General features: G+C 38.7%; 1 long non-coding RNA gene across 1 annotated transcript in view; it reads right to left on the bottom strand.

Annotated features, from left to right (window-relative positions):
* The window catches only part of LOC144220189 (uncharacterized), a 178,296-nt gene extending 165,493 nt beyond the window's left edge, over positions 1-12,803 (bottom strand). The window contains exon 1 of the long non-coding RNA XR_013331652.1: positions 12,688-12,803. This is a non-coding gene — a long non-coding RNA (uncharacterized LOC144220189). The remainder of the gene's footprint in view (positions 1-12,687) is intronic.
* Between the last annotated feature and the right edge of the window lie 1,446 nt (positions 12,804-14,249).

Here is a 14,249-nt window from a genome sequence, read left to right as displayed (position 1 = left end):
ATTCTCTAGTCCCAAAATCTCCCTGGAAGGATCTATGGAATATACAACTTTCATCGGTAGGTCTGAGTCATCTAGCCACAATTCGATGCTAACAGATACAGAGAAATAATACAAATAATCAGTGGTAACTTAGAAAACATCAACAGGTGCAATTCTACCCCAGTTCACAGATTAAGGAAAATAAAAACAACCTTGGCATCCCCCATCATCTTGTCCCTCCCACCATACCACACCTTCATCCATTCTGGCCATTCTAAATGGATTTAAATGGACTTAAAAGATGGATGTTCTGCTCAGCACTCTAATCACAGTCTAACTTGGTCTATGGTAATAGAAGGCTGACCCCTAAGTGCCCAAGTGCCTCCTTTGCTGCTTAAGTCACATCTCTGCACACCTAACAGAGATCTCTTTCTGATGACTACTTCAATATTTATTCTGGTACCTTCCTGGGTTCTAGTTTCCCTGAGAGACCTGTGGTCCTGCCTTTATCTTACTAAGATTGCTTTCTTAGGGGGTAAAGATCTGACTCTATATACCATCCAAGAGTTTGTGTTGTTTGTTGCCTACCTTGATTGCCAACACTTAGCACAATGTCTGGAACATAGCAGCTATCTAGTAAATATTTGTTGAACTGAAATGAAGCATAACCTGTTCTGGGTTCCTTGGCTCCAGTGCCAAACATTTGTTTGAGGAGTATCTGAGGACTACCACTTCCCACCTGCCCTGTGTGCTGTTTCTTGCTTGGCCAGCTGCAGGTTTGCTACCAGTCAGACTCTCATCTAGTATGGAGGGCCCAATATCAGGTTTTAACATCTGGCTGCCACATCCTACTTCAGGTAACAGGCAGTCCTAGCCAATAATTTCCAAAATATGACAAGGACTATCTACTCCTGGATCCAGTGCCTCTTATAGTTACCTTCCCATAAACAAAGCACCTATTTTGAACTTGTTTTCCTAAGTCAAGTCAAATTTTATGTGATGCTCCTTAAACTGCTAAGCTTCAGGAATTTACTTCCTCTAGTATGGTACATAAGTCTCACAAGCAATGCATATAACAATGTGTATACCTTATATTTTGGTATTGACCCACAATCTGTTGTCTTCTAAAATTATCTAGTTAAAATGTACTAAGCTGTTCCAGGATATTCTGAAATTTTGTCAACTAGACACAAATCTTTCTTGGCAAAAGAAACTATAATCAACCTTGAAAAAAAGGATGTTTAGAGAAAATATTCAGTTACTGATTCTGTGTCAGGTAAAAATCTAAGCAAGAAGACATATGTGATAACAGTAGCTGCCTGTCTACACAATGGAGTATGTATCAAAATGCTTTTAGTATTTCAGGATGTAAGAAATTTAAGATGTAATTATTATCACATATTTATATGCATGCATAGGACTTTAGTTTGAATTCATGCTTTCATCTTCCCTGTCCAGAAGAATCTTCAGTTGGAAAAGTTCAGAAGAAATGATAAGAGAGAACCAAAACCAAGAGTATAGAGAGTATAAGAATATAATTGTAAAAGACCTAAAGTTTCACAGTCTGGGAAAAATACATATGGATATTTCAGGAGGACAGAGACTGGAGGATGCAAACAAATTCTCTGAATTGAATCTTTGAGGAGCCAGAGGAATCAGAAGATAAACCCAATGTAGTTCATATTTCCAAAGAGGAGAGACATATTTTACAAAACACAAACCAAAAGACTTGATATATATTTTGGGCAAAATTCTTGACTGGACTATTAAAAACTGGGTTTGTAATACATGAAAAGAAAGTGGGGATAATGAATAATAAATCATCCCAGATTAAACTAATTGTTGGTAGAATTACTAAATTGGCAAGAAGGAATGATATAAACATGGCATACCATGATTGCAGCAAGATGTTAGACAATGTCTTTTATAATATTTTTCTTGCATTTCAAAACAAAAATTTATAAATTGTATTAAAGAAGCTAGTTGAGTTTAAAATGGGTTGAATGCTGCAGTTAAAAAAAAAAGTCGGTGTTGACCTAAAGGAAGTTCTGAGAGGGTCTTCATTCAGTGATTTACCAGTGGTTTGAGTAAGAATTCTCAGCAACTCTGAGAGTACTTAAGTTGGAACAGATAGCAATTACTCACATGATAGAAACAGGACATAAAAGAACTCAGTCTGCTTAAGTAATGAGCCAAATCAAACAAAAATGAAACTTAGAAGAAAGAAATAAAGAGCTTTTCACATGGATTTGAAGGGCCAGAGCATTATTACGAGAGAAGGTGACAAGAGAGACAGAGTGGGGAATAAAAAGCAGAGATCTTTGGTGAAAGGACATGTATTAGGCTTCCTAGGACCACCATAAGAAAGTACCAAAAACTGGGTGACTTGAAACAAGAGAAATGTGTTGTCTCACAATCCTGGAAGCCAGAAGTCCAAAATTAAGGTGTCAACAGGGCCAAGCTCTCACTGATGGCTCTCAGGAAGAATTCTTTCTCACCTCTTCTAGCTTCTGTTGTTTGCCAAAAATCCTTGGCATTCCTTGGCTTGCAGATGTATCACTTCAGTCACATGACCATCTTCTTCTTGGGTCTTCACATCATCTTCCCTCCATGCGTGTCTGTCTCTGTGTCCCAATTTTCCCATTTCATAAGGACATCAGTCGCATTGGATTAGGGCCCGCCCTAATGACCTCATTTTATTTAATTATTTCTGTAAAACCCCAGTTCCAAACAAGGTCACATTCTGAGATACTGGGAATTGAGACTTCAACATACCTTTTGTAGGGGGACACAATTTAGCCCATGACAAGCCACTCAGTGTGAATGAACAGTAATGTGCCCAACACAAAAAGCATTACTTCAAAGATCAGGAAGAAAGAGAGAGCTCTGCCTCCCTGGTCAGGGCTCACCTGCAGAACTGCAGTTGGTTCTGGGCCTTTAACAGGCAGTCAGGATGATGAGAGAACTTAAAACCAAATACTGGACCATAGTTCAGAGGAAATGGGAATGTGTAGCCTGAGGAAGAACAGGCACAGGGGGAAATGAAAGCTGTTTTCAAATACATGATCAGCTGGCTGAAAGTAGAACTGGAGTTGTTTTTTATGGCTCTGAAGTCAGAATTATATTACTGAGAGAGATTGTTTCAACTGGATGAAAAGAAGATTCTAAAAGGTAGTATGTCCAGAGGCAGTTAGAATTTCATAGAAATACTGAATTCTCTATCTTTGGATGTCTTCAAGCAAAGACTTAACACAGAGGAAAAGTGGTTTAAAGAGAATGAAAGCACTGGAAATTAGCTTGGATCACTAGTCTTCTGACTTTGATATTCAAGAATTCTATGAAAGAAGTTATTCTTTTAACTAAAGAACATTAATACTCAAGTTGCCTATAATATCCTATAAGAAAATGGAATGCACTAACCAAAATTTAGGATTATCTTCTATTAAATAAAATATGGAGGAAAGAAAAATGAGAGGGATCACATATTTTAACTGTACAAGTAAAAAATAGTTGATCTAAGTAAACAAAATGGGCTCAGTAAGAATATAGAAAAACTAGAAAATCAAATAAGCAAAAGCAAAAAAATTACCCAAGTCACAGGAATTTTAAAATAAAAGTAGTATTTCAATTGTTATGGAAGTAATATGAAAGATGAAATCTAGAATAGGAAATAGAAAGTTCAATAAAAACCAACATTTTCTTCCCCCTATACCCAGGAAGATAGAGAAAACAGGAAGGATAGATACTGTCTGGTGAAGTGAATTGGTTTCTGTGAAGAGGTTTGGAGGGAGAAAGAGATCAGTGAAGATGAGCTAATAGAAGGAGGTCACGTGGGCAGTGGAAAAGGTACCATGTTTGGAAATAAGTCTAAAGACCAGTTGGTTTTGGCTCAGCCACCAACCAGCTGCACCAAGTCACACAAAACAGTCCTTCTCAGTTTGCTCTGTTATTAAAAAACAAACAAAAACGAATCAGATGATGTTTAATAATTTCATTCAACTGTAAAATTATGACTCTGATAAATATCCACAGGTAGGGAGTGAGGAAATACTTTAACACAATAAAGGCATAGGAACATATAACTTGAAGAGACCAAAAGTAAGAAACAGCCAGTGTAACTGCATAAAGGACTCAAATTAAAAGCAATGAATTGAAACAATAATAATAGGTATTGTAAATAGGGATATGCTAATAAGCCAAATGTCTACATACAAAGACTGTTTGAGTTTCAAGAAAAATAAAAGGGAAGTCATTAAGTAGTTAGTATATTAATTATTACACATGAAGTGTTAGCTTTGTATTACCAATGAACTGAGTACCTTGTATATAATTTACAAATATCTCTGTAAACTTGTTCATTCCCAGTACTTTGTTTTGATGATCCAAGATGTAATACACCCATAAACTGGAGGGTAGAGGTGTTTGGCTTCCAAGTCTAATAATGTCAACTTCTAGGCAACATAATTTAGAATTAAGTTCTCAGGTACGTTTTGTGTAGTAGCATTTTCATAAAAATTCTCCACCACATTTAATAAAATTTCATGATTACTATAAACCTTGCAGATGATTTTTAAATCTGAAGACATAAATTAACTAACATTTATTTATAATACAGAATTATACATACAATAAAACAAGAAGACTCAACATACAAAGAAGGTTTAAATTGGCAGTGATGCCTTGGGATTTCGAAGGATAAGTAGTTTTTTTCAATGCAAAAATGGAGAAACGTTCCAAACAGAATGTTTAAAGGCATAGAAGCAAGAAAACAAAATGAAAGATTTGGGAAATTACAATTGGTTAGGTATTTCTGAAACAAAGTGCTAGGAGTAGATAATAGCAAGAGGTGAAACAGAAGGAGACAATTAGGTTACAAAGGCCTTACTGGGTCTCTCTAGTAACAAAAGCCTTTCTTAAGGGCAAAGAAAGCCACTGAAAGATTTTGAGCATATAGTGATAGGCACAATTGGCATTTCAGGAAGATGATTCTGGCTGCAGAGTGGAGGGGGATATGAGCTGGAGAAGAAGGGAGAGAGGCAGGGAAAGGAACTGACTTAAAGCCATAGCAAGGGGATAGGAAAAAAAAGAGGTTTTAGAAGTGAAATTGGTGGGATTTGGGGAACCAATGAGACATTTCAGAACTGTTATAGAGTCAGTCACAGAGAGGGACCACAGAAGGAAAACCAGGTTTGGGGGTGAGAGGTCCAGTTTGGAGCTTGAGATGCTCAAAAGACAAGTACACACACCTTTATAGCACCTTTTTCTTTTCTAACCAGTGGACATTGACAAAGTCTATTTTTAGAGAACACAAAAACCTAATTATCTGATTTTTTTAATATTAAATCTCTTTAAGAAAATAAAAGAGAACTATGTTGTTACACCTGGGTGGCTCAGTCAGTTAAGCGTCCAACTTCGGCGCAGGGCATGGTCTCATTGTTTGTGAGTTTGAGCCCTGTATCAGGCTCTCTGCTGTCAGCGCAAAGCCTGCTTCAGATCCTCTCTTCTCCTCTCTCTCTGTCCCTTACCCCCCCCCACTTCAAAAATAAAATAAACATTTAAAATATCCTTTAAAAAAAAGAGAGAGAACTATGTTTTCCCCCAGAGTAAAATGAAGTGCCACATAATGCTCTAAGGAGTGACAGCATTGATAGTTTCTAAAACAAAATCTGTCCTACTGCTGTAAAAGACCAGCTAATCAAATGCTCTGTCAATAAAAAGTAATTGTATATGTCATACTTAGACCATCAAAATTTAAAGACTAAGAATGCAAAAGATATGCTTAAATGCAAAACTGAACACAACCTCATCTTCCAGGATTCAAAGACTCTTCAAGTAAATGTGCTCTTATGCACCTTAAAACTCTGCTTAATGTGTGGAAGTGTTTTTGCCTTTGCTGGATAGCCAAGTCAACTATCCTGCTCTCGGTCTGCACTTGGTTTGGATAGAAGAATCTGAGGGGTGACAGCATCTGTAAAAAAGGAAGGGGACAGTGGGCCAAGTTTGCATTCTCCTTTGGCAACGTAGGGCCAGACTCCTAAGAATGTGGTCAAGACATAATGTTACATTTAACTGATATTTAGCATGCCGTAGTTGGGAAGGCCACAGAGTTGCTGCAGTGTGTGTCAATAAGCCCTATGAGAAAAACAGACTGTGCAAATGTTATTTCCAAAAGTCACACACTGGCAGGCTGACAGACACTAACACATTTGGGTAGCAATAGCCAATCCAAAGTTTCCTTGCATAATTAGTAGATTTGGTACTCTTGAAAAAGGACATTTTCCATGAAGAACTTGCTTTGAAGGCAGACTTTCACTGCCAGGTCTCCTGGGAGAATCATTTTTTCCAGCTCTCACTTTTGCTATCTCTGACTCATCTCTCAAAGTTTAAGGGAAAACATTCTTATGGGGGGAACATGTGGGGGTCAATATAGACTTTTTTGAGTATCTGCAAATGATCACTATTATCAGAGCTTCACATGAGTTTGCTCCAGTGTGGTGACCCCAGCTCTGGGCTCTATCTTGGAGATGGAAAGAGCAGGTGAGCCATAGGGACAGCTTAACACGCAGCACCAATGGTGCTTCATATGATGTGCCAGTGGTCCCTACAATCCACAGATTCTGTCATTCTTGGGAGCAAGTAATGATTTACCCTTGAAAGAGGAAGTAGGGATAAAGTCTGGACAATGTGGGGTAAGCAGTCAAGAGGAAGAAAGAACAATTATCCAGACACTTCAAGAAATGACTAGAAAACACCAGGGTACCTGGGTGGCTCAGTCGGTTAAGTGTCTGACTTCATCTCAGGTCATGATCTCACAGTTTGTGAGTTTGAGCCCCACATTGGGCTCTGTGCTAACAGCTTGGAGCCTGGAACCTGCTTCAAATTCTGTGTCTCCCCCTCTCTCTGCCCCTCCACTGCTCACGCTCTGTCTTTCTCTTTCTCAAAAATAAATAAACATTAAAAAAAGAAAAATGAAAAAAAGAAATGACTAGAAAATGCCAAACAAGGTAGGGTGGCCTTCCTAAGCCCCTGCAAAAATAACCCTACTAAATTGGCTAATGATAGAAACAAATACGGTCAAGAAGAACAGACTTTAACTATCTTTATTTTTATAAAATTTTTTTATGTTTATTTTATTTTTGAGAGAGAGAGAGAGACAGAGTGCGAACAGGGGAGGGGCAGAGAGAGAGAGAGGAAGATGCAGGATCTGAAACAGGCTCCAGGTTCTAAGCTATCAGCACAGAGCATGACGCGGGGCTCAAACCCACGAACTGTGAGATCATGACCTGAGCTGAAGTCGGTGCTCAACCAACTGAATCACCTAAGCACCCCCAGACTTTGGCTATATTGACCTCATGGATTTTAAAAGCATTTGGGGGAAACAAATTTACCCTCTGATGCTACAGTGATTCAATATGGCATTATCTTTGACTTCTTGTTGTAACTGGTTAAAATTTCAAATTCTTTTTCATTTTGTATCAGTAACTCAGGATTATATTGATCAACCTATGAGTAGAGGGTATAGGACTGCAGATAACAGCAACTAGTTCTTGTCTGGTTTGTTAAATATGACCCACACTTATAACCAGTGGACTGTAATTCATACCACTGGGCAGTAAACACTTAGGAACTTGGTTCAATCTATCATTGGCCTCAACTAAGAATAATTCCTTTACCAAATTTCGAGGAGAAAATTAGAGCTATCTGTGGCAGGTGAGCTTGGCAGAGACTGGCCATATGCCTTTACACTGACAGTGGAGGCTGCCTCTGCTTCTGGAGGCCCCATCATGCAGCTTTCGTACTGCATAGGTTATACTGAAGAAAAGAAAATAGCTTCTCCTTTGGGGGGTAGGGGCTGAGATTTTCTGATTTTTTTTTGTAAAAACATTTCACTGTTCTATAAACAGTCTCCTAGGGCCCTGGTTTTATTTTAATTACATGTATCCATCTTCATTTCTCTTCTTCTCCCAAACCTGGGCAGGCAGTAAAGTATTGCACATTTAAAAGAAACCACATACAGAAAGAAACCACATTCTTGGAATGAAACACCCTGAAATAGCATCTACTTCTTTCTTTTGATGGATGTTAACAGCTTCCACATACACAGGTTTAAAATTACTCTCAGCAATTGGAGCAGTTTTGAGGGGATTGGGAGGGTGCCCACGCTTTTGCAGGGTCTGATACACCTCTGACCTACCGTCTGTGAGCAAGGCAGGCTCCAGGAAAATTTTCTTGAAGTTCTGGTTTACTTCCTACCAAAATATTAAAGATTCTGATATCAAGTTAATAAGTCATAAGAAAATGCATTTTTTTATTGGAAGCCAAGGATTGGAATGAAAGGCTGTGTCCTCTTGAGTTTGATTTTATGTAAGAAAAGTTATAAAATCAAATTCATATGTGCACAGACATACACACACACACACACACACACACACATATACTTTCATGCTAACTTTTTGTTAGACTTTAACTTCTTCACAATACAAGGCAACTGAAATATATGATGAACACCTTACTCTTATTTAAATAAAAATATAAATTTGAAATCAGAAGAGTCTCTCATTGTACCTCATTTGGAGCAGAAAATTGAGTGCAAAGAAAAGGCCTTTAAAGGTGCCACTTTACTGGGGCAGAATACTTGGAGAGCAATATCATGAAGGTTTGCAGGAAACAACTACAGGAACCTCAAAGGAGTAAAATCTCCATATGAAATACAGCACCTATGGCATGGGTTAGAGTAACCCTTTATACTCCCAATGGCTCTGGAAGAATGTCCAACTTTGAGCTACACATTGTTGTGCCTCTGGAGAGATGCCATTTCTAAGTGATGGCCATAGCCCTTCCACAAGAGACAGCCTGTGTCTCCCAGACCGCCGCAATTATGCCTCTCCTCTCCTGGCCTCTGCCCGCAGCATGGGTCAAGATGCCACTACCCACTTAGAGCACTCTTGTTTAGAGTCCCAAGGGGATGGTTATACCACATATGTGAATTTTGGGGAAATGCACCAGGAGAAAAAAACCCAGCATGATTCAGAAATAGTACAACAGTAAAACCCAATGTATAGTCAGTATTTTTCAGGGGCTCTATATATGTGAATGTTGCAGAAAAACAAAACTAACTTTTTAAATCTCAATCTTTTAAATAAGATCGATTTGATGAAACAAAATCTAAAGTACTATTATGCTCTTCTCAATTTCTGAATATAGCTTTATAATTATTAATAAATTGGCATCAGAGTTGTCTACTGTTGACTAAGAACATGCCTGATCTGGTGCAAGTGCATTCCTTTTTGATCTCTTACCCCATCCTCATATACCTTGAGCTGTAGCCAAAATGGACTGTTCCCTAGTTCCCTCTATATCCCTCACTTTTGGCACCTTTATTCAAGCGTGTTTGCTGAGAATGACTCTAGCTCTTCTCTGGTCCCTGTTTCCGTAGCTCTTCCCCATCTTTCCTGACCCACTGCACTAGGGGGTCCCCTATGATGCACCTTTTCACAGAAGTATTGAAATAATATTTTCCTACTTGGATGTCAATTTTTTTTAGTTTTTATCTTGACATTTGCTACTCTCTTTCATCATAATTATTTATACACTTATTTATGTGCATATAAGTGGTTGAGAGCAATAGCCATATTTTCTATACCTTAGTGGACCCTTGGTGCTTTAAAACAGTATCTGCCATGAATAAATATTTTTATAAAACACTTGTAAGACAGTTGTTGAATGAGTTTATACTAAAGGTTCTGCCCGGCCAAAAGTGAAATTCAGTATATCTGGCAAGTGAAGCTAAGTGAACCTCCCCTCCATTCCCAAACCAAACTCCTTTGTCTATTCTATAGTTATTTATCTAAGTAAAGCCTGGGAGTCTCCCTGAAAAAATTTTTTAAAAACACACACAAAAAACACTGTAACCATGTCCAGAATTGGAATCCATGTCTTACTTCTCATGGAATAAAACCTGGCTCATAGTAGGTGTTCAATAAATAAAAAAACCAAATACTGTGACATAGCCAGGCTTAATTTAGCTTTTTCTTGGCTTGTTTTAACAAAGCATATCACTTCATCTTGGAGCAGCCATTAGTCCTCAACCTCAGGATGAATAAGGATATTGGAGAGATCATGGCCACTGTAGTCACCTTGGCTCTCAGTGGTAACCATTGTGTCTTAACTCCTCAGGCTTCAGCTCAGGGAGATACAAGCACTTGTGGAAAAGAATTCCCAGCTTTTTTAGAGACAAGGGCAGCAATGAAGAATGTCAGGCTCACTCTATGCCTGGAATAGCAGTGGGAACTGGGAATGACTCACATGAATCATGGACTCACAGAAGAAACCTCTCAGTGAAATATATGGGTGTGATTTACAAGGGAATGAACTTCTTACCTAAAAAGATTGCTGTCATTAGCTGGTAAAATTTGGTTTTACTGTTTAGGTGACATTTATTTTTGCCGAAGGGTAGGTATGGTACAATTTGGGAAGTGACTGACTGACTCAATGAATGGATGAATGATCACACCTGGTAAAACTGAATTCCTAGAAAACTGTCCCCCCCCCCAAAGATGTTAAATATTTTAGTAAATATTAGTAGAAAACTATTTAAAATTTAAAAATGTCAGAACTAATGGGGAGCTTAGCAACCAACTGGTGTGAAGCTCTTGCTTTGCTGATGAAGCTCCAGTCCTATGGCGAGTTGTTAACCAAATTGGGACTAGCAACTGGGTTTGCTAAGGCCCAGGACTGAAGCCTTGTGTGTACCAGAATAGACACTCACTCCCTAAAGCATGATGTGGAAGTCAGTTTTGCTTGGAGCCAAACTGGGACAAGGATAGATGTGTATACTAAGGAGAACTGGGCCCTGAGCCCTAATGTTCAGGTCACACCAATCAGCATTAATGGCTCCTACTAATGAGCAAGTCAACTATTTTCCATTCCCATTAAAAGAAAGTTAGAACTTTATAGTGTATAAATATTTTGATCTTTAATAAAAGCTACCACAAAGAGCATACTTCCCTTGAACCATCACATCTCTAAGCAAAATGACTCTGAATTGCGTGGACTCTGAGAAGCATTTGTTTCCTTGGTTATTTTTAATTTGGGGGTTGGGGAGAAGGAGAGAAAAAAAATTCATGGATAGCAATAGAATAAGGAAAAGTATATCTGGAAAGTTTTGTTTGGCAGCTGAAATCCTGCTTAGAAACCAGTGTGTGTGTGTGTGTGTGTGTGTGTGTGTGTGTGTGTGTGTGTGTGTGTCTGCAATTTTTTTCAATTACAAAGTCTTTTTAGTTGTAATGATATTTAGCCTTTCATCCATTCAGCAAATATTTATTAAGGGCCAACATCTTGTCAAGAATTATACTAAAGATAAAAAAATCACAAAGACCTAAAGGCAAAGTGAGGGCCATATGGAAGACTCCCCTGAGGGGCTGAGTCCTAACAGACAAAAGCTTTTAACCACATGAGGCCTGGGATGAAGGACACTGCAGTCAGAGGCAAAAGGGAACATAGTGTTCTTGGGACATAAAGCAGTTCAGGGATCCTGGAGTACTGGGTGGGGGAAAGGAGGCTAGAGGGGAGGAAAAGCCATCTCAGGGGTTTGAGCTGTGCCTCACAGGTGATGGGGAGCTATCAGAAATATCGAGGAAGTATTACATGATCTAACTCACATTTTAAAATAAGCCAATCTTAAAGGGCCCTTAAACATAGGAAAAGATGCTCAAATTTAGAGATACTGCTTATTACCCATGAGATTAGCAAAAAACAAAAAGTTTGGATGGGGTAGAGAAACAAGCATTTGCTCATATTTCTAGCAAGAGTAATAATAAATTGGCAACACATACTAAAATTATAAACACACATACATTTGACTCAGCAATTCCAATTCTCAGAATCTATACTGCAATTACTTTCACACCAGTATGGAGTGACATAAATACATCTTCATTCACTACAGCACTGTTTGTAAGAGCAAAATATCAAACACTATTGTTCATTAAAAGTAGACTGACATCTTCACCATGATTGTCTGTGTGGAAGAGAACTGAGTGGCTAAGAGATTGGAGTAGGAGGGATGCCATCTTTTGTGACCTTTGCCCTAGGAGTGTCATGGAGTGACATGGGCAGAACCCAAAGTATGTTTGAGGACTTCGGTGGATGAGAAGCAACAGATATAAGACCACTTGTAAGTCTGGTTGTGGAAGGAGGAGAGCAACAGGGCAGGGCTCGGCGGGGCTGGGGGGGGGGGGTTAGAAAAGCAATATCAGATCAGGAAAAGTCTCATTTGGACTGGAAAACAGACCTGAGTTTGTTTCCAGATACAGACATGGAGACAAAAAGATGAAAAATATAGGATAGAGATATTGATGAAATGAAGCAAAGAAGAAGTAAAAATATTAAAAATTTCCAAACAAGATTTGAAACTGCCAAGTCCAAGGATTATACCTTTTTTTCTTTTTTCTTATTTTTCTTTTACTACCTTCTATTGTCTTTAGAATAGTTGTTTGTGCCAAGGAGGACTCACTAAGTGTTTATTTATCATCCAATATCATGGTGTCCAAACTCGTGCTTTGTATTATTTCTCTTCACTGAACATAGCTGCCATAAGGCACATCCAAAAAGATTTGCTCTAGCAGACAGTTTATGCACGTACCAAAGCAAGATCAGAATGGCATGCACCTAGTTTAGAAAGAATAGGCAGGAATCTACCAACCCTACCTCCCATCCCTCCAGGGAGAAGGAAGAATGTTGCTCTTCTCTCGGTCTCTCTGGCCTCCACTGTGAGTCCTCCCTCGGGTTCCTACCTGCATGTGGATCCTCCACCATGGGCTATATTTCCAGCACGTCCAGATCTACACTCAGTGTACAAGTCAGCACACGGCCCCACAAATTCCTCACTAAGTATTTAGTGTTTTCTATGCGCCAGCATTCCAACCCCCCTTTCTGATATTTTCCAAGTGAAAAATTTGACTCATACTCCCCCTAGTGACAGCCCCAGGAATGCATTTCAGTGACCTAAAGCATACCTCATTGACGACAGCAAAGAAGGGAAAGAGCCAGCCCTGAAGGTGCACCTTCACTTCTGTCATTCGTGCCTGACACATTTCCTTGACATTGCTTTCTGGATTAGAAAGAAAGATTTTGCAAACTGAATATCTAGAAACTAATAGATGGGAGGGAATGAGTTCCAGTCACAGTGTAATGAATACATCATCAAATATTCCTTATTTTGTGAGGAGAAAAGTGTTAGAAGTAGGAAGACTCTGGATATGTACTAAGTAGAGGAGGGACATGTGGAAATGCTGGATGTGCCCCAGTCTGCACTGGTGATGTAAAGCTGAGGCAGTGCAGTCACTGCCACACTTAGGCTCAGCTGAAGAGATAAAAACCATAAGATTTAGTTCACAGGTTTATTTAACCTGTAAAAAAAGACAGCTTTAGGGGACAGTGATAGCAGTGATTAAATATTTGGAGGCTGACACGTGAAAAATCAAACTTTATTGTTTACAGAAACTTCAAATTTGTGGCTCTGAAACATTTGAGGGTCAGCTTAAGAACTGGTGAAGCTATGGACTTTCTTCCCAGCAAAGTGTACTTTCATAATTCACAAAGAATCATAGAAAAAAATTAATGGCTGTCAAACATAGAAAAAATTTTCAATCTCACTTAAAAATTCAGGCCAACTTATCAGGGATATACCATTTTTTACCTGTCAATTTGGAAAAGATCAAATAACTAAATGGTACAAAGTATTGTCCAAAGTGTTTAGAAACAGGCACTAGTGCACTATCGAATCCTTATAAACTGGTGCCATATTTTTTTTTAAAGATGCTTGATATGTTAGGCATCTCCCCATGCTATAGCTTCAGTTTCCCTCTCTAGGTCTGTGATTCTCCAATTTATATCACCCATTCAGTTCAGACTTCTCTTTGAGCTTTAAATATGAATAATCAATTGGCTTCACTTGACTGTCTCAAAGGTTCTGCAAATCCAACATGTGCAAGGCAGAACTAAAAACTCCCATAAACATGACCCCTTGGTAGTGTTCCCTGCTGAACCTCCATCCATTTAGTTGTGTTAGAAATCTCAGGAGCATCATTAACATTTCCCTACAACTACTTCTCCCTCCTTCCCATGTCACCCACACCACTTTAAGCCATCATCATGCCTCACCCTGGACTAACCGTAATAATCTAACTTGTGTCCTATAACCTACTCTGTTCCTCTGATAGGTTACTTTCACTGAAGTCACAGTAATCCTTTCAAAACTGAAATCTAAT

Source organism: Crocuta crocuta, unplaced genomic scaffold (genome assembly GCF_008692635.1).
Source record: "Crocuta crocuta isolate KB4526 unplaced genomic scaffold, BGI_CrCroc_1.0 scaffold9, whole genome shotgun sequence".
In the NCBI taxonomy this organism is placed as follows: domain Eukaryota; kingdom Metazoa; phylum Chordata; class Mammalia; order Carnivora; family Hyaenidae; genus Crocuta; species Crocuta crocuta.
The sequence above is the reverse complement of the archived record's forward strand: the minus strand, read 5'-3'. Positions and strand labels throughout refer to the sequence as shown.